The following is a 20442-nucleotide window of genomic DNA, read 5'->3' as shown; positions in this document are numbered from 1 at the left end:
TCGGGCCTCAAACACTCAAGCTACCTATCTGCATACGAAATTTCATCTCAATCGGTTCAGCGGTTTAAGCGTGAAGAGCTAGGCAGAGAGATAGACAGAGTTACTTTCGCCATTTTTAATTGAATTGAAATTTATTTCAGATTTACATCCATATTTTGTTAGTATAACTTAAGAACCATTGTTAATTTTGTACATAATAAATTTTGTGAATAATATTAGTATACGTGGCCATAGGTGTTTTAGGGAAGCACGCAGTTAAAAAATAGTTTATCCATATCGAACAAGTCTTATGACACTTTCTTCCTTGAATTATTCATTCTGTCTGGCTCGCGGAGTACAGTTCACAAATAGACGTTCACGTTGGGGTCCAAAGGAGGCTTGAATAAATGAACGGGAGGTCAGCGGAGGACATTTCAACTGTTTTGTAGAACTACCAGGTGGATCAGGGAATATTGGGGGTTTTACACACCTTAGCCAAGTAACAGTTATACGAGGTGAATATAGAACTTATAATATGGGACCAGCCCAAAATTTGACATCTTGACTAGTCAATCGACATTTGACTAGCCAAGATATATGAAACAGATTTTTTTTTTGCGATTTAGGGGTTGTTCCTATGTTAGTGTGACCTTTTCTTTCACCTCGCAAATTAAGCCTAAAGGGTGAAAACAACACCCAGTATAATATATACTGACTATAGGTAATAAATTAGACGTAGGTATATTGTCAGGTCACACTGTTTATCCCCACCCCATCCACTTTTATGCGACAAAGGTATGGACGGATTTTGTAAAAAAAAATCCCCCTTCGATTATAATGGATGTCTAAAGCACTGAAAAAGACTGAAGATGCGATATATGTACCTAAGCATATAGGCCATTATTCTCAAAATATCTTCATTTTATGTCGAAAAAACATCGAATTTGAGCGAAAAACCGAATCCAGCGTACGACCCGATCTCTCTGTATGGTAATAAGGGGGACTTGTTGGATTTTTAACTGAATTTAGATTGTCGCGTATTAGGTACATCCGCAGACGGCCCCTAAGGAAAATGCAGCAAAAAGGGCTTTTTTTGCTTAAAAACGGCTTGAGTCACGTTTGGCGCCTGATTGCTTCAGGGAATTAAATTTGGCAGATGGAAATCGATTCGATTTTAGAAACTTGGACGGATTTTTTTTGTACAATTTTGCGAAAAGTATCGACCACACCGCTGCTATGCTGAGAGGTTCCTGCAAATGTATGACAAATATGTAATGCTAATAGAAACGTTATTGCGTACCTACATGTATGGTGAACCAGGATCTATTGAGGGTGCGCCATGTTGCGGAATTTCACTGGAACTAATTTTTTCATACTACACTGAATTGTCACCCTATACATGAGAATAACAGCGCCCTCTTGACAATTATCATATAGTACTGGTCAGGCTTTACCTACTTAAATATTTATAATTATGCTGCGTCAAGTTCCAGTGTAGTCGGTCCTTTATAGCAATTAAATTAACACGTTGTCATTCGCATTTAAAATTAAAATGCTGTTTGTTCTTGTAAAAGCTGCATAATCTGAATTACAGTATAGTTAACCTGTTACAGTTGGATTAAATGTGACCCATTTTAAGTAGTTAAAACAAATTTACCAACTATTTTAATAATTCTCACTGTTTTAAAATTAATTTCATGCAAATGTATTACAAATTTCATCACAAAATTAAAGAGGAATTCATCCCTTTAATTATAAAAGGCAAACGAACGCAAAGTATTTGTTATTAATCATCGGAAAAGCAACTAATTAAAAACCTTGTAAACAATGTATGCGGTATTTTTAAACAGATTCGCGCCCTTAAAAATGCCGGTTATACATTTTTAATGTACAATATTGTGGCTTTGGTCCAACTTTTTCGATTTAACGAATTATTTTAAAACCGGGAGCGATTCAGAATTTATAATTTTTTAATGTGTTAATACGACCCAGACACGACTTTCAGTTAAGGGTGACTTAGACTAGAATGGTCCGGGTCCGGGCCAAAGCATCCGATCGTTCGTTCTCGGACCGATCGGTGATCACGTGATGCTTTCTAAAGAAATCTGGAGTGTCGGACGCCCCGGCCCGGGCTCTTACCAATATATATGTCACCGTAAAATTTTAAACACTCGTCACATTATAATCTCGCTAGTTACATTATAAACTGACTGTAGGGAGATTATAATCTAACCTAACTTACGTTAGATTATAAACTAACGGGTTCACAATCTTACGGCGACATAATTATACAGTACCGCACTATGGCATTTGCACCAAAGTCCTCTGAGAAGTAACCACAGTTTTTTGAAAACGCAAAACAGTTTTTTTAAAACCTTTTGGAGATCAATAAAAACATTTTCTTCGTTGTGAAAACACACAAAATAATCTCTCACCCTAAATTAATTAGCCTTTCCGTTTCGTCAAGACAAAATATCGTATACGTACTATATTATAATATATAGGTAATATCGGTGTACATACTTAGTATATATACTAAGTATGTACACCGATAATACTATACCGCTTTTTACCCTACCATATTATACCTATACAAATAAAGATATATATTTTTTTTTATTCAAACATATTACACAGTATTACAGTGAGACACTAAGGCACTGTGGAATGCATACAATATGATTATTACTTATCCTAAAACGTTAACATAAAGTTGTGTTATACAATAACAATAATCTTAAATACTAACTGAAGACGGACGATCATCCATCGCCTCACATAACCTCTTACATTCGTCACATAACATCTTCCAACTACTGGCAAAAACATCGCAGTCAGGTGTTGACTTGAGAAGTGCGTTTAGGTATTGTAAGGCGCGAACTAATGGTGAGTTCCTATACGCCACAGTGCGCGCTTTAGGAACTGCCAGTACCTAAGTCGTAATTACGTGGCCTAAAATGAGTATTGGATTGAAACAGAGGGGGCACAAGAAGGCGTACCAGTTGCGAGACCAGCTGTGGACAGTCTGAATCCCCACGTATTATTCGGCACGCCCCGGTCACGAGAGCATAATTACGCCTCACTTCCATGGAGTTAAAGCCCAGGGTACCAAGCAGAAATTTAGTCGGGTAAAGGAAGGGAAAGTACCCATAGTTTTTTTTGTATAAGAATCGCAAAAATGCCTTTTGGATTTTTTCTAGAAGCAGGGCATAAGTGACCTCGTGAGAGTTCCACACTACAGACACTGCCTCGAGTTTGCTCCTAACTAGGGCGGTGTAAACAAGTTTTATGACAAAGGGGTTGTCAAATTCACGAGCATTGCGGATGACGAAACCCAATCACCGATAGCAGTCGGTGACTAGGATTCTTATGTGGCCATGAAAATTAAGGTTAGGGTCAAATGTGACACCCAGCTAGGTCTTTGACTGTATCAACGCGTTTTATTGATTCAATTCCAAGCCGGTAAGTGACAGATAAGGGTAATATTCTAATCATGTTCAATAAGCACAACTTCCTTGTCTCCCTTTAGTTACACGGCATAACTCTGCTGATGTTCTATTTCTAACTCAAGTCAATCGATGAGTCATTGTAAACTTGTAAGTTTACCTACGGTTAAGCAAAATTAGAAATGAACTACTATGTAAAATTGTAAACCGGGGGCCTAATTCCGCGCGCTTTCCAGAACAGAATGAACAGTGTGATGTTTTCTTCGCAGTATGAATGACATTTTGAATTTTAATGTTAAGTATCAAAGCAGTAGCGCTGGCAGCAGAGGCAATGAGCAGCAGAATTAATAAGAGCATGAGGTCAGACCGCAGCGCCTCATTCGCGTGTCTTTTAACTGACCACCGATGCCACCAACGCTCATTGTCACTCGCCGCTGTGGCAGTATACTAACTCACTCATAGTGCATGTAGCTCATATAAAAATAGTGTCAAGCGAGCAAAATTTATATTTCGAAGTCACCTCACAAAACCTCTGTTCACCCGCGCTCGCCGAGCAAACGTGAATACATGGTTAGGGAAACTCCTTGCTGAGCGAGCAAAATTCAATTCAAAATTGATATTTCTACAGTAAAGTTACCTGAAAAGTAAACTTAACAGTAAGAGTAATTAAAGCAAAGACAAACAAATCGCTTGGAGGCTTAATTACAGGCATAAAGTCCGCGGGCAATAGTATTGTTGTTATTGTTTACCCTCTAACTCAATTAGAGGGGGGCGATTAAAAACTTCTCGATATTACTTGACTTAATGTCCTAAGAGATGGGGCAGAGGGCATCCGTAGTGCGGCGCCCTCCGGCTCTCCCCACTTTCTACTCGATAAAAGGGGGTACTAGTACTAAAGAAGAACCAGGGAATGGTTTTCTTCAGACTTATTTTTTACTAATGTAATACCTAAACGCAAAAGTAACGCAGTCTAATATGTTTTTTAGGGTTCCGTAGCCAAATGGCAAAAAACGGAACCCTTATATCTGTCTGTCCGTCTGTCTGTCCGTCCGTATGTCACAGCCACTTTTCTCCGAAACTATAAGAACTATACTGTTGAAACTTGGTAAGTAGATGTATTCTGTGAACCGCATTAAGATTTTCACACAAAAATAGAATAAAAACAATAAATTTTTGGGGTTCCCCATACTTCGGACTGAAACTCAAAAAATTTTTTTTCATCAAACCCATACGTGTGGGGTATCTATGGATAGGTCTTCAAAAATGATATTGAGGTTTTTAATATCATTTTTTTCTAAACTGAATAGTTTGCGCGAGAGACACTTCCAAAGTGGTAAAATGTGTGTCCCCCCCCCCCCCTGTAACTTCTAAAATAAGAGAATGATAAAACTAAAAAAAATATATGATGTACATTACCATGTAAACTTCCACCGAAAATTGGTTTGAACGAGATCTAGTAAGTAGTTTTTTTTTATACGTCATAAATCGCCTAAATACGGAACCCTTCATGGGCGAGTCCGACTCGCACTTGGCCGCTTTTTTTAGATAAAATACCTAAATAAAATATTTTAGTTTTTTTCCAATTAAGTAGATGGTTTGGCGATCCTCATCAGTGCGTCTCTGCAGGCAGTTACTGCTTCCTGCCTCGCACAGCTAAACTGTGGAACGAACTGTCACTCGCGGTATTTCCGGGCCATGATCCATCAGGTCGTTTGCCTCCTTTAAATATCATAAAAACACCGTAAATTCAAATTTATAAATCCATTCTTGCTGGCGAAGCTGCTTTGGGTCCAGTTTGTTTTGAATAAATAAATAAATAATATAATTACACAGGTATAGGACTTGGACAAATGCTTTATACCTTCTAAGTGATATTTACTCTATCTCTACCTCTCTTTATTCATAATCATAATCATCGCATTTATTCGTGATAAACCATAACATACACAAGTACAGAACAACAGAGAAAGTTAAACATAAATTAGATAAATAGTTTAACACGAAATGGTCCCGCCTCAGCATAATGCTAACCGAAAAGTCAGCTCTGATCTGAAAAGTAAGACCAATATTCACTTTATTACCGAGCGCTACCTTAGTCGCCCCCCAGTTAAAGGAAACTAAATAATAGCACCATAACTGTCATCAGCCAGCCATTCTAATTGCACTGCCTTGTAAATAGACAGTCGAATAACAATAGAATTACATCAGCACTTACGACCTTTTCACTTCCAGCTTCGACAAAGTATAGTATGATTTATTGGTAACAAAATAGAAAAGTATTGAACGGAAATAAGGTTAATATACAACAGTGTTTAAATACATTCTGAATCACTATTAGGACCAAGGCGGTTTCAAGAGCTCCTTGAAACTGCCAAGAGACCAGAATGGTCGGAAAAAATACTAAACTTTAATGTATTTCTGCAAAAATGTGTGAAATTTGCCGTCGTTACGTAGGTAATAAAATCCAAATCCAAGGCATATGTTTTCGTAATAAACTCAGAGGAAGATATTTTAGACCATAATGTTAAAGCGCTTACATTGTAAATAGGGAACTCAATCTATCCATCAATTTGATGAAAATCTGTCGAAATAATTAATTAGGTTTCTGACGTAATGTAACAAGATAATGGTTATTACTTATTATTCATACATTAACTACTATCTTTATGGGTGTAGTTGATAAAGTTTGACCTGGCGTTACACAATTTACTCATAGTAAGATAATGTAGGTATTAATTCACTAATTACGTGTAGGTACTTCTAGCTATCTTTAGGTCAACGGTAATACCGGAGACGTAACACTACGACATATAATATTTAAATAATAATATAATCACAGATAAACGAGAATCCGAACAATTTTATTATCTACGTATGGAATTATAGATAATTATGTCACAGATAAGACATACATACATACCTACGCAGTGGGCTGAAGTAGAGAGCTGTCATCCGAGGGTTACTTTCGCTTATATTAGTGCGAGCGAGATGCTCGCGCAAATGATCGCTCTGACAATGATTCCAATATCATTCTAATCAGTCTGTTTTCAATGCATGTTCGAATTGGCCTGTTAGTGTGCAATCATTTTCTACGAGTAAATCAACGTGTATTTTCACATGTCAGTTACAGATCATACTTATCTATAACCGTTTCATCTTCGGGCGCACGAGCGCCGAGCAAACTAGGAGTCGAAGTGATCGCCATGGCCGAAATCGGCCGGAAGGATCATCATCATAATATAAAGATTCATCGCCCTCATGATCTGTGGATTTATCGCATTTGAACTAGCATAGAAACCTGTCATTTTTGTTAAAGTACCCCTGTCAATACAAAATGAAACAAATCTATATTTTTTTTCAAACACTTTTACAGTATTCCTCACATTTCTCAGTGAACCTGCGCAAATAACTTTCCATTAGAGGCGCTTGTCTTGAGTGGCCGTTAGGGCATTAGGCGAAGGTTAAAATTGTAATAATCTCTGCAGCGCCCCCTAACGGGGCCGTAAATAAAGTAAATAGGCGCTGTAAGCCTAGGCGTCAAACTGTACGAGTGGGCGGGCCATGAAGTAAGTAAGCGGGCTCGAGGAAAAATACACCAAGAGGCAGATTACAAACTTATTTTTTTATTATATGCGAACTTAATTATTGACCGATTTTTTTAAAGGCTTATATCTATCACTTAATAACTAGACTATATAAAACAAAGTCCCCCGCCGCGTCTGTCTGTATGTTCATGATAAATTCAAAAAATACTGAACGGATTTTCATGCAGTGTTCACCTATCAAACATCAAAATTTAATATCTGGGTGACCGAGCTACGCTCGGAAAACATATAAAAACTCGAAAATGCGCGTTTTCCCAGAGATAAGACCTAGCTAGATCGATTTTTCGCCCCCAAAACCCCCATATAGTAAATTTCATCGAAATCGTTAGAGCCGTTTCCGAGATCCGCGAAATATATATATATATATATATATATATATATATATATATATATATATATATATATATATATATAAAAACATTTTAAACAAATTTATTTATTTATATATATATATATATATATAAATAAATAAATAAACAAGAATTGCTCGTTTAAAGGTATTAGATAGATTCAATAATAGGCCACAAGGGCACCGTTACACGTCAACATGGAATTTACGTACAGGCAAAAAAAAACACACCAACCATTATGAAATACATCTAACCGCAAATATCAATTCAAACTAAAGTATAACAATTACATAGAGATGTATGAAGTCTCTAAATGTCGAATTACAAAAAAAAACTAAAATAATCAATAGAGTGATTCTTGAGCAAGATTTAGGTATAGGTGTGTCTAGGTACCTAATTTGTTAAAGTTTTATGTAAATTGGTTGAAATATGATGATGTTGCTAATGGTGTCGGAAAAAATCACGCTGTCTAGTAGCTGTAGGTAATCAAAAACGCTGCCTAATCGGTTTGTGAGTTTTGAGATATATTATGACTATTATGAGTATTATAACAACACAGTAAAGTCCACGATGGTGATGGTGATGGTGGTGGTCCGTGATGGTGATGGTGGTCCGTGATGGATGGTAGATATCTTTTAAGAATACCTATCCCGATCCTAACTTCTAAAAAAAATATCATATATGAGTAATGTGGTAGTTGAAAAAAAAATTGATAAAAATATAGGTAATTATATTCCATTACCGCCGCTAGTTTACTGGCCCTATTCTAAATAGCACCCTTTATTATTCGTATTTATTAGTATTGTTTTAGTTTGAACATTGTAGCGAGGCCGGTCCCACGAGGCTCTTGCGTATTTTTAACGACTATTTTTATAAGTACTTACATGTTGTTGTGGAAACTAGCCTGGAAGTTTAAAATCATATTTAATATGTATGAGGTTTTTGTACGAGGAAAGTTCAACTATATACGTTAGTATTATTTTCCCTCTGTCTCTCTCATTTTGGTTGTGCCCCCCTGGGCCCTGCTTCATCAGACCTTAGGGTTTGTTGTCTCCTAAGCTAAGTAAGTGCCTAGGCTAGTAGGTGCCTGATAAAATCCGATTCGATCGTATTGACTTTTAATTTTTATTTGATGATGTATTATTAATTGCCACACATGAACATGAACACATGAAGCTGTTGAACGCAACAGACGAGACAACCCACAACCGTGAGCTGTGGCGCAGGATTACTAGGAGGGCTGACCCCAAATAAACTGGGACAAAAGCCAGGAGAAAGAAGAAAGAAGAAGATGTATTATTAATTGCGGCATTATCTATGAAAAGGGACCTTATTGTCGATGGCGCTTACGCCTCACAGTGTCGCGCGGCATTGTATTTACATCGGAGCGTAAGCGCCATCGACAATAAGGTCCCTTTTCATAGATAACGTCACAATTATTTTTAAATTGGTGGCTATGATGTTGTTTTGCAATAATGATTTTTTTTTTATTTGGTTCACAAAACAAGTTACAGACATTTACAGGAATTACATTAATAAGCTTACAGTTTAGATCTGGACTATAACTCCAAACATGTGTGCACAGAAGGATAGGAACATTCAGTTAAAATATAACGCTAGAGGGATGAGATGTCAACAATAATTATAAGATTTAAGAGTTATCTACTAATTAAACTAGGTCTAAAAACTAAACAAAACTAATTAAACTAGATCTAAAACTAAACAAGATAAAATATTTAAAATAAACTAACAACTAAGAATAGAAAGCGTATTTGGAAAATGATAAGTGCGAACGCAGCTTATGTACAGAAAGTCTTAAGTATTTTATTTTTAAAAGTGGATAAGCTGCGTTCGAATATGTCTACGGAAGGATTCTCGGCCGCGGTTTCGTTATATAAAATTATATGATTAATTTAAAATTGCAAAAAAAAAAAGAAATATATATATTATTTCAGAATAATTTTGTATGCATGTGCCTAGATTTAAGATTTCAAACACAATGTAATATTGTTATGGAATAAATGATAATACAATTAGGGAATATTACGCGCAACTCTGCGTAGGGGGCGCCACTCCTACAATAAGTCACAATCTAAGGGTCTACCGCAAACGAGAGAGTCGAAATTTTGTTATCTAACCTCTCTTGCATATTGCATATTCGAGCGATAAAGAGGCAGATAGCTGAGTTTCGATTTCGCGTTTCCCGATAGGCCCTTTGTAAACAAACCGCCTTGATGTATCAATGTCATATTTGATTGTCTGTGAAAACTTGTCAAAAACAGTTTAAGGTACAGTATATAAGTTACTCTATGGTATACTTAAGTCACTAATGCTGCACTCTGGCGGCAAAACATTGCAGTAATACTCCTTATTAATGTCAATTTCGTCTCACTTTGGTATCATTTGTACCTAACAGTTTCAACATTAGATGTTTAACTTTCAAATTCCGTTCTTCGTTAACAAATAGGTAGATGATCACAAAATTATATTACAAATTTTAAATTCATGTTATGATAATAAATAAATACCTCGACTATTTTTTTCCAACAAAATGCTCCGCTCTAGAATGAAAACGTTTTCAATAAATGAACATTTTATTTCAAACGCACGTTTAAAAATAAGGCCCCTACTGACGGGCAATAACAAAAAGGGCGTAACTACCAATATTTAATAGCTACTTACAACCTTTTGCAACGCTTTCCTCGACAGAGTCCGAGTATGTGGCGTGAGTCGCCATAAATAACGTCTAAGCCCGGTCGGAATTCAGTTCCAAACTTGAATTAGATAAAGCTGTTAAATGACTTGTGGAGGTTAATATGACCTTAATACGACCGGGCCGTCTGTTACGAGGTACTTTATTAGGAATTGCAAATACGCGATAGATAGATAGGTACCTACGCAATGTGTCATCATTATATTTATTAATTTAATTAGCATTGCGTGAATGAATTTTAATCGTATTGACACTTTTTTTATCAACGTTGCATAAAGTAACATCATATCATAGGTAAATCTATATATATAAATGCAAGTGTCCTGACTGACTGACTGACTGACTGACTGACTGACTGATTCATCAACGCAGAGCCGAAACTACAAAAGCTAGAAAGTTGAAATTTGCACACTAGGTTGCATTTATAAAGTGTACAAGAGATAAGAAGCGATTTTGAAAAATTCAACCCCTAAGGGGGTTAAAAAGGGGATGAAAGGTTGTATGGGGTACAAGTTTTATTTTAAGCTAGGAATTTGAAACTTTGTAAAAATGTATTATATTAAAAAATAAGAAAACTAATTTCAGCGTTTTTGAAAATTCATCCCCCAAGGTGGTGAAAAAGGGGTTGAAAGTTTGTATGGAGATCAAATATTTTTGTGAGTGTGGGACTTGAAACTTTGTATATGGGGATATTATTATAAGACAGGAAAAGTAATTTCAGCGTTTTTGAAAATTCATCCCCTAACAGGGTTAAAAAGGGGTTGAAAGTTTGAATCCATTACAAATGCCTTGAAACTTCTTAGAAAGGCATAGTAGCCGATTACAAAATAAAGTAATTGCGACGTTTTTGGAAATTCAACCCCTAAGGGTATTAAAAAGGGGATGAAAGTTCGTTTTGGGGTGCAAATTTCATTTTAAGCTAGGAACTTGAAACTTTACAAATAGATATTAAATTTAAATACAAGAAAACTAATTTCAGCGTTTTTGAAATTTCATCCCCTAAGGTGGTGAAAAAAGGGTTGAAAGTTTGTATGGACATCAAACATTTTTTCGAGCGCGGGACTTGAATCTTTGTATTTGAGGATATTATTAAAAGACAGGAAAAGTAATTTCAGCGTTTTTTAAAATTCATCCCCTAACAGGGTTAAAAAGGGGTTGAAAGTTTGTATGTGGTTCAAATTTTATTTTAAGCTAGGTACTTGAAACTTCGGAAAAAGATATATTATTAAAATACAAGAAAACTAATTTCAGCGTTTTTGAAAATTCATCCTGTAAGGTGGTGAAAAAGGGGTTGAAAGTTTGTATGGATATCAAACATTTTTTCGAGCGCGGGACTTGAATCTTTGTATTTGGGGATATTATTAAAAGACAGGAAAAGTAATTTCAGCGTTTTGTAAAATTCATCCCCTAACAGGGTTAAAAAGGGGTTGAAAGTTTGAATCCATTACAAATGCTTTGAAACTTCTTAGAAAGGCATAATAGCCGATCACAAAATAAAGTAATTGCGACGTTTTTTGGAAATTCTACCCCTAAGGGGGTTAAAAAGGGGATGAAAGTTCGTCTTGGGGTGCAAATTTCATTTTAAGCTAGGATAGGAACTTGAAACTTTGCAAATAGATATTAAATTTAAATACAAGAAAACTAATTTCAGCGTTTTTGAAAATTCATCCCCTAAGGTGGTGAAAAAAGGGTTGAAAGTTTGTATGGATATCAAACATTTTTTCGAGCGCGGGACTTGAATCTTTGTATTTGGGGATATTATTAGAAGACAATACAAGTAATTTCAGCGTTTTGTAAAATTCATCCCCTAACAGGTTTAAAAAGGGGTTGAAAGTTTGTACGGGGTTCAAATTTTATTTTAAGCTAGGAACTTGAAAATTCATAAAAAGGTATTATTTTAAAACGGAAAAAAAAATAATTTCAGCGTTTTTGAAAATTTATATCTCAAGGTGGTGGTTTGTATGGAGTTCAAACATTTTTGTGAGAACGGGGCTTGAATCTTTGTACAGAGGCATATTATTAGAACACAAGAAAAGCCATTTCAGCGTTTTTAAAAATTCATCCCCTAAAATGGTTAAAAAGTTCAAATTTAGTATGTAGTAGGTAGTGTAGTAGGTTTTATTGAATAGAGGACATGAAAATCTTCTAAGGGGGTTGAGAGGGATTATGTCGAGAACAATTTTATTTAGTTAGGGGCTAGAAACTTCGTAGGTTGTGAAAGACAAGTCTCATGTGTTGTATAATATTAATAATTAACAAATGATTAACCGTCCTACTGCAATATTTTGCTGCATGATGTTCTAAGCTAATGTAGAATAACCACCAATATACAAATCCACGCGTACGAAGTCGCGGGCAACAGCTAGTAAGCTTATATTTGTTTCGCTACGGTGACAATTAGATTTAGCTTACCTACGTTTTTACGGACTGATAAAATACGAGCTAACCGTAATTTTAGTTTGATAGTATGTATCTACATGACAAAATTAAATATGCCATCTATATTTACCCAGCTGATATCTGACGTTTGAAGATATTTTTAGTACACACAAATATACAAATGCTCGCTAAAAATACTTGTATTATTCAAAGTATTCAAACCTACACTCCCTTTTTAGGGTTCCGTACCCAAAGGGTAAAAAACGGTACCCTATTACTAAGACTTCGCTGTCCGTCTGTCCGTCCGTCCGTACGTCCGTCTGTCACCAGGCTGTATCTCATGAACCGCGATAGCTAGACAGTTGAAATTTTCACAAATGATGTAGGTATCTCTGTTGCCGCTATAACAACAAATACTAAAAATAAAATAAAATAAATATTTAAGGGGGCCTCCCATTCAACAAACACGATTTTTTTGCTCTATTTTTTGTTGATGGTGCGGAACCCTCCGTGCGCGAGTCCGACTCGCACTTGGCCGGTTTTTTTAAATTGCTGTGGATACATTTTGGATAAACCCTTTAAGGGGCAAGACTAAAAAAACTCCTCAATTAAAGTCTCATCGCCAATCTGGTAGTCCTAAAAATTCTGTACAAGAAAAAAATACAAATGGATGATATTTTTATTTATTTTTCACAAATTTTTAAGTTTGTAATTTACCGCTTTAGCAAGGATTTTTATCGATATTAAACTTTCGTGAGACATATTTTAAACTGTTTATACGACAACGGTCGGTTTATCTTGAAAGTAAAAATCTTTAAAATAAAGTAGGTACGAAAGATATAAATAAATCATTTCAAAGTTTGTAGCATCAAAGCCTTTTCTAGACCGATTTTTTATTACATATTTATTGAAAAGAATACCTATAAGATTCATGCCTCATCGACTCTTTAAAGTTATAAAAATCTGCCTTAAAAAATACAAAACAAACTATAGGCTGATCATATCTAAGTGTGCCCTATAAAAAGGTTAAATTATATTGTTTAATTTTAAGAAGAAAAAGTGACAACGGGACCTTAACTTTTCTTAAGACGAAACATCAATTAATGTACGTATTGTCTTGGACATATTGGTATTAAAAAAAGTTCGCAGTCGGTAGGATTCGAACCTACGCTCCCAGAGGGAATCTGATTTCTAGTCAGACGCCTTAACCGCTCGGCCACGACTGCCGATTGCTAAGTGCTCGTAATTTACGTTCAGTTAAATTTACTTTCACCATCGGACGTCCGATGGAGCCGAAACGTGACATATGTAGGTCGACTGGTCTGGTTTGTTACATATGACTTTATAGCGGCCAAATTGGTCTCATTTTTTTGTAGGACTATTTAATTCTACTCGCCACTACGGATGTGCAATTTGCAGAAAGTTACAAAAGCGGCCAAGTGCGAGTCGGACTCGCCCATGAAGGGTTCCGTATTTAGGCGATTTATGACGTATAAAAAAAAATTACTTACTAGATCTCGTTCAAACCAATTTTCGGTGGAAGTTTACATGGTAATGTACATCATATATTTTTTTTAGTTTTATCATTCTCTTATTTTAGAAGTTACAGGGGGGGGGACACACATTTTACCACTTTGGAAGTGTCTCTCGCGCAAACTATTCAGTTTAGAAAAAAATGATATTAGAAACCTCAATATCATTTTTGAAGACCTATCCATAGATACCCCACACGTATGGGTTTGATGAAAAAAAAAATTTTGTGTTTCAGTTCGAAGTATGGGGAACCCCAAAAATTTATTGTTTTTTTCTATTTTTGAGTGAAAATCTTAATGCGGTTCACAGAATACATCTACTTACCAAGTTTCAACAGTATAGTTCTTATAGTTTCGGAGAAAAGTGGCTGTGACATACGGACGGACAGACAGACGGACAGACGGACAGACAGACAGACAGACATGACGAATCTATAAGGGTTCCGTTTTTTGCCATTTGGCTACGGAACCCTAAAAAGCTGTAAAAGAACGATAAACAAATTCATGCAAAAATATTCAGCGGTCTCCTTGACTAGGTCTGCCATATTTGTTCGCTGATTGCACTCTTTATATATATCAAGTCGCGTGGTCACCGCAGTGCCTATCGTCAATTCTAGAGGCCAATTCAAACTTACACTGAGACATCAAAATTATACTTAATGGTGTCAATCGTGCGTTCATTTTGCTCGTATTTGATCGTATATATTGGTGCGAGAAGCACAGGCGACTAACATCATTTAGATATCATTTTGATGTCACAATGTAAGTTTGAATTGGCCTCTTAATATGTTTTCGCGATTCCATCTATACACTCAAACGTTAGTGACAGTTGAGAGAACGAAAAACAGCTATGTACAAACATGTCCAGCGGTCTCCTCGTCTATTAGTATGACAATGTTTGTTCGCTGATTGCGCTGTGTTTCGTCACAATCAATCAAGTTGCAGTGGCCAGTTGGCCACACACAACATCTCGTCAATTCTTTTCAGCTTTCCAAAAATAAGAGGGATTTTTAGGCAGGCGACCGATAAATAAGAAAAAAATAGAACCTACGAAAGAGGTTGTTACGAAGTTTTGGTTTAATCCTTTGAATGCCATGACGGCCGTGTGCGGCGAGGCATCGTGAACCTTGTCGGGATGCACGAAGATGGATATAGGGCTAAAGCCAAGTATGGCTGTTTAAAAACCTTTACGTTGTGTATAGTTAAATGCATGGAACAAATTTTCAAGAGTTTCTTTATGAAACCGATAAGTATACCTACCATGTAAATAATAAACGCTTTACCTACCTAAATATTAGTGTTTCCTAAACATAATTTAAAATTTTACGTAAAAAAAACAGTACGTAGTATATTCATGTAAAAAATTAATTTGAAAAATCCATATCCGTTCCCGTAAAAAAGCAGATTGACGTCACGTTACATAAAATGTAAAACCTTCACAATTTATACATAGGTATTTTAAAATAAATAATCATCAACATCTTTTAATAAACATATTCAGTCTATTTGTCGAAATGATGACGTCATCACAATACATATAGTCGTCAATAATACATCTGTATCAACAAAATTAACTCATATTGTTATACATTTCGCCGTGTAATACTATGCAAGACAGGGCAAAGTAAAAATTACCTACTTACTCAGTACGAGTAGCAATTTTTTAAAGCATACAATATGAGAAACTTATAATGATTAATCAGATCGTAGTCATTTGAGTACAGATCCCGTTTCATATGTGATATATTTCTTATTATCTTGTACTTAATCATATTTTACATAGTAACTACACTAGAAACGATTTTTCTACGAATAAAGTAATGCACAAGTGATATCCAATTGAGGAAGTTTCATATTTCGAGGTCTCATTTATGAAATGATTTAATTGGCTTCATTAATAATTTATTTGCAAGATTTTTGTATAAACAAAGAAAAATTATGTAGGTACATCCTATAACCATACTATTTTTATCGGTAGGTACCTATGTGTAATTCCATTATTCGTTTATCATAAATGTAAATCTCGAAACCTAGATACTTAGTTATCATAGCAATAAAATAATAAATGCAATTTATTAGTGAAAGTGTCCATCACATACGTGCACTGGCACGCTCTCGCGAATTTCGACCACTCACCAAGCAGCAGTCGTGGCCGAGCGGTTAAGGCGTCTGACTAGAAATCAGATTCCCTCTGGGAGCGTAGGTTCGAATCCTACCGACTGCGAAACTTTTTGCGTTTTTTTTTTATTACGTATTTACTTTTATTTTTTAAATTGTGTCAGGGAGACTTATTAATGAATACTCTGAATCCACTATCCTCCGGTTAAAATGAACTGAAGTAATTAAGATTCACAATTACATACTTCTATATTTACCTACCAAAATTACATCCGTTCGTTCCTCGTATAAATCAGTAATCAGGCAGTTAATAACTGTTTGATTAATTGATTATTAATCTCGTGATGCGCTTACCTGTCATTAATTACCGCGGGGCAATAAATTCGATTGTCGTTTCATTATATTAAGCGTTCTGGTCTTCCGTTTGTACGATATATATAACTAATCTGGGTTAATAACGAACATAACGGTGTTGGGTTTATTTGGCATAAAATAAATAAGTAGAAAATATGGATTTGACGTAAAACATTATACATAAAAACAAGAAACAACTAATTTAAGTAACTAATTATACTATAAACACCACATTAGGACCCACCCAGCATCAGACGTGTCCTAGGCATGCCACTAGTTTTAAGAGCCAACAGGAGCTAAGATTTAAATATTTTAGGTAAATATACCCGTCTCGCTAACGGAAGCGGCTCCTAAAACTAGTGCGATAAGGACAAGGCGAAAAATCCTGCGTAAAAATCTCAAAAATCGAGGTTTCGTACTCGACTGTTTCCTCCTCCAAAACTTAACCAATCGTAACCAAATTTAGAAATCTAAATGATTATGACATTATCTGTGTCGGACCGTTTTGCTTTTTTGACTAATTGATATCAGTTTTGAATAGCACGCCTCTCATTGCGGCATAGTCAATTAGGCCATTTTGGCCATTTTTGAAGTGCTCTAGCGCCTTAAAAAACAAAAATATCAAAAAAAGCAAAACGGTCCGACACAGATATTGACAATATTAATCTGTGTTGAAGAAATCATTGCTCTAGCTTCAAAACCCACGGAGGAAACAGTCGAGTACGTTTGTATGGAGAAATGACCACTCCTGTTGGCTCTTAAGGCACCCAGGAAAACCTAACAGAAAATTAGAACTAATAAAATATGAATTATAGACCTATCAGTCATTTCTTTAGGTTAAAAATAAAAAGAGCCCGGGGTGGATTTGCAGATTTGAAAAAAAAATCAAGCAAAAGCAAGCTAGTAGACGAAATAAAATGGTGTGAATAATAAAACAATAATGACATGTCGTCATTTTCCTTATGTCTCCATCCAAATATTGCATTAAAGTATAATTATATTTCTTTGAGTGTACATTTGATGAAACAATAAGTTTTAATTACCGCTACAGATTACTTACAACTAAAAGGAGCATATAAGCCCGTAATTTAAGGTTGCAATATATTGGAGCTCTCGTACGTACTGAAGGGGCCCTGATGATAAGTCCGCCGAACGATATCGGCCTGTCAGTTGTTAGGAGCTGTCACCTTTTGCATTTAACTGACAGGCCATTTATCGTTGTAAAATATAATGGTTGACAGATAGAGTAAGACATTACAGGCAACGGGACTTTATTAAACAATCCTTGAAAAAAAAGATTTATTTCAGGCCTTAAAAAACCCATCATCATCTTCCTCGCGTTGTCCCGGCATTTTTGCCACGGCTCATGGGAGCCTGGGGTCCGCTTGGCAACTAATCCCAGTAATTGGCGTGGGCACTAGTTTTTACGAAAGCGACTGCCATCTGACCTTCCAACCCAGAGGGTAAACCAGGCCCTTGTTGGGATTAGTCCGGTTTCCTCACGATGTTTTCCTTCACCGAAAAGCGACTGGTAAATATCAAATTATATTTCGTACATAAGTTCCGAAAAACTCATTGGTACGAGCCAGGGTTTGAACCCGCGACCTCCGGATTGCAAGTCGCATGCTCTTACCGCTAGGCCACCAGCGCTTCAGGCCTTAAAAAACCCATAATTTATTTAAAAAAAAAAAACATAAAATAAAATAAAATTAAAATCACAATTAATCTGTCAGCTCCCACGGCTCATATATGAGCCAGAACGCTTATGGTGACGTCATATCGTGGGATTCGACAGGTTAAGACTTAAAATTAAGATTAACCTTAAAATTAAAAATATTAAAATTATATAAAAATGAATAATCATCACTTTGTTTGGCCAGTGATGATTTTTACCCAGTGTTTTGTCATGGGGCAGTCCAGGCGCTCAGCGAACATGCTCAGGATGGTGTTAGAGCTGCCGCGCACTCTATTCAGCAGAGACGCTACTCGTGTCTCATGTCATGTACGAGGAGTTCTAAGGGTAAACATAAGTGGTTTAAAATTTAATTTTGTGGTCGTCCTACTCGTTGCGTCGTAATCTACAAGCAAAGAACACGTAAATGTGACCACGTCTTCGTAACTATTTTATAAAACGGTATCTATTGTTAGTATGTCTGTGATCATGTATCAATAATATTATATAAGGCGGTATATTTCGGCTAGTAGTCCACAGCTGAGGTGTCCGAGTGGTTAAGGAGTTGGACTTGAAATCCAATGGGTTATACCCGCGCAGGTTCGAATCCTGTCCTCAGCGGTATTTTTGCTTTTATAGATATTTATTTTTCAGAAATATAAATTAAATAAATTAATGGTTCCGCCGTTTTGATAGATTTCTAAAAACTAAATCGACTAAAAAAATTGATTCAATCATCGAACCTGGCGGCCGATTTTTGAAATTCGACCGCTCGATTTCGTGTTTTTCGTTCAGTAATATCTCCACTACTAGGCATGTAAATTCTACTGGTATAATTGAAAACGAGTGGTCAATACCACTAGATTCCCTATATATATCGCTCGTATTTCAAAAATCAGCATTTCGCTGTTTTCCACCAATTTTCGGGTGACGAAATCGAGCGATCGAAATTCAAAAATCGGCCCCCTGCTCACAAAATTTCACGAGAACCTGTTGAGAATTTTGACCTGTGGAGAACATTCTGACATAAGAAATCATTTTTGTCCAAGTTGAAAAAAGGGAGTTTCAGTAATCGAGTTTTCAACTATCGTGAGACATACTAACATTAAGCTAATCACTAAAATCACGTAAGTAAAACCGTAAAATTTGCTTAAAAAGCAGTTTTTTTTTAAGGACAACCGAAAAATTGCTCTGAGGTACATATTTTTGCTACGGAACCCTAAAGAAATCTGCATTATAACGACGAAAGAGCAGACAACTGGGACAGAGTAAGGTGTAAATGCATTTGATTTATGTGGCGGAGGTTAATTTAAAGTTATAATGCTGTTTTCATGCTCGACGACATTATAACAGCGACAGAACAGAATGAACTTAATGCACAAACAGACAGGTCTGTGTTGGAATTTACTAAAAAATAGTAAATATGTATAACGTATGCAGATAAGATTAATTCAATATTATATCTACATATGTATAATCTGTCATTTATGTTTAATTTCAGGTAATTAAATTCCGTTCCAAAAACTAATTTGTGTCAGAAAAATTTAGCTGAAAATCTGTATTTTAGAATCTTGTAGTCTATATTTTTTATAGTTTTCATATGATGTCAAGGTACCTAGGTAGGTACCTACTTAATTAGTACTTGAGCACTATATTTATAGATTAAATTTGTGATTTCGGGTTAAATATTTTTTTATTTTCTCAAAAAGAAATTTACCTTTCACTTATATGAGAAACATTTTTCAATAACATTTGATGAATAGGTACATAAAATTCATATTATTTATACATTGCGTAGATTAAAGTCTTTAAATTTTACAATATTTAATGTTTGCTTCGACAAACATGCATTATTATTATTATAATACGATAATTGAAAGCAATAATAATTATAGATCTATTTCTAAGTAATAATACTATTTCTAAGCATGCAGTATCACTAGAATTAAATTTTCAAAATGTTATACAATAACTGTTCATCAGTCAGATAATGCACATTTAAAATTTTACTTTCATGGTACCTACTGTGCTATGCTATAAGTATGTTAATAAATTATATTTAATTTTAAAAAGTTAAATTTGTTATACAGGTTTTCCTATATTGCCCATTACAATCTTTATTACATTTTTGATAAACTTAATATAAAATTACTTTGTTAACAAGATTAATTATAGTTAAGTATATTTCTAAATTCATAAACTATTTCAGCTCAGTAACGGACGAAACTAATGGTTTACAGTTACACTATTACAATTAATGTAGCTAATAAGCATATAAATTAAAGTTACCAACG

General features: G+C 35.4%; 3 non-coding genes across 3 annotated transcripts; 2 read left to right on the top strand and 1 right to left on the bottom strand.

Annotated features, from left to right (window-relative positions):
* Positions 1-13616: 13616 nt before the first annotated feature.
* Trnas-aga (transfer RNA serine (anticodon AGA)) lies at positions 13617-13698 on the bottom strand. Its single transcript has one exon. It is a non-coding gene; the product is annotated as a tRNA-Ser (tRNA).
* A 2448-nt stretch (positions 13699-16146) lies between these two features.
* Positions 16147-16228, top strand: Trnas-aga (transfer RNA serine (anticodon AGA)). The gene has a single exon. It is a non-coding gene; the product is annotated as a tRNA-Ser (tRNA).
* A 2459-nt stretch (positions 16229-18687) lies between these two features.
* Positions 18688-18769, top strand: Trnas-uga (transfer RNA serine (anticodon UGA)). Its single transcript has one exon. It is a non-coding gene; the product is annotated as a tRNA-Ser (tRNA).
* The last annotated feature ends 1673 nt before the right edge of the window (positions 18770-20442 follow it).

This window comes from Cydia amplana, chromosome 5, assembly GCF_948474715.1.
Source record: "Cydia amplana chromosome 5, ilCydAmpl1.1, whole genome shotgun sequence".
Taxonomy (NCBI): domain Eukaryota; kingdom Metazoa; phylum Arthropoda; class Insecta; order Lepidoptera; family Tortricidae; genus Cydia; species Cydia amplana.
This window is presented reverse-complemented; position numbering and strand designations above follow the sequence as displayed.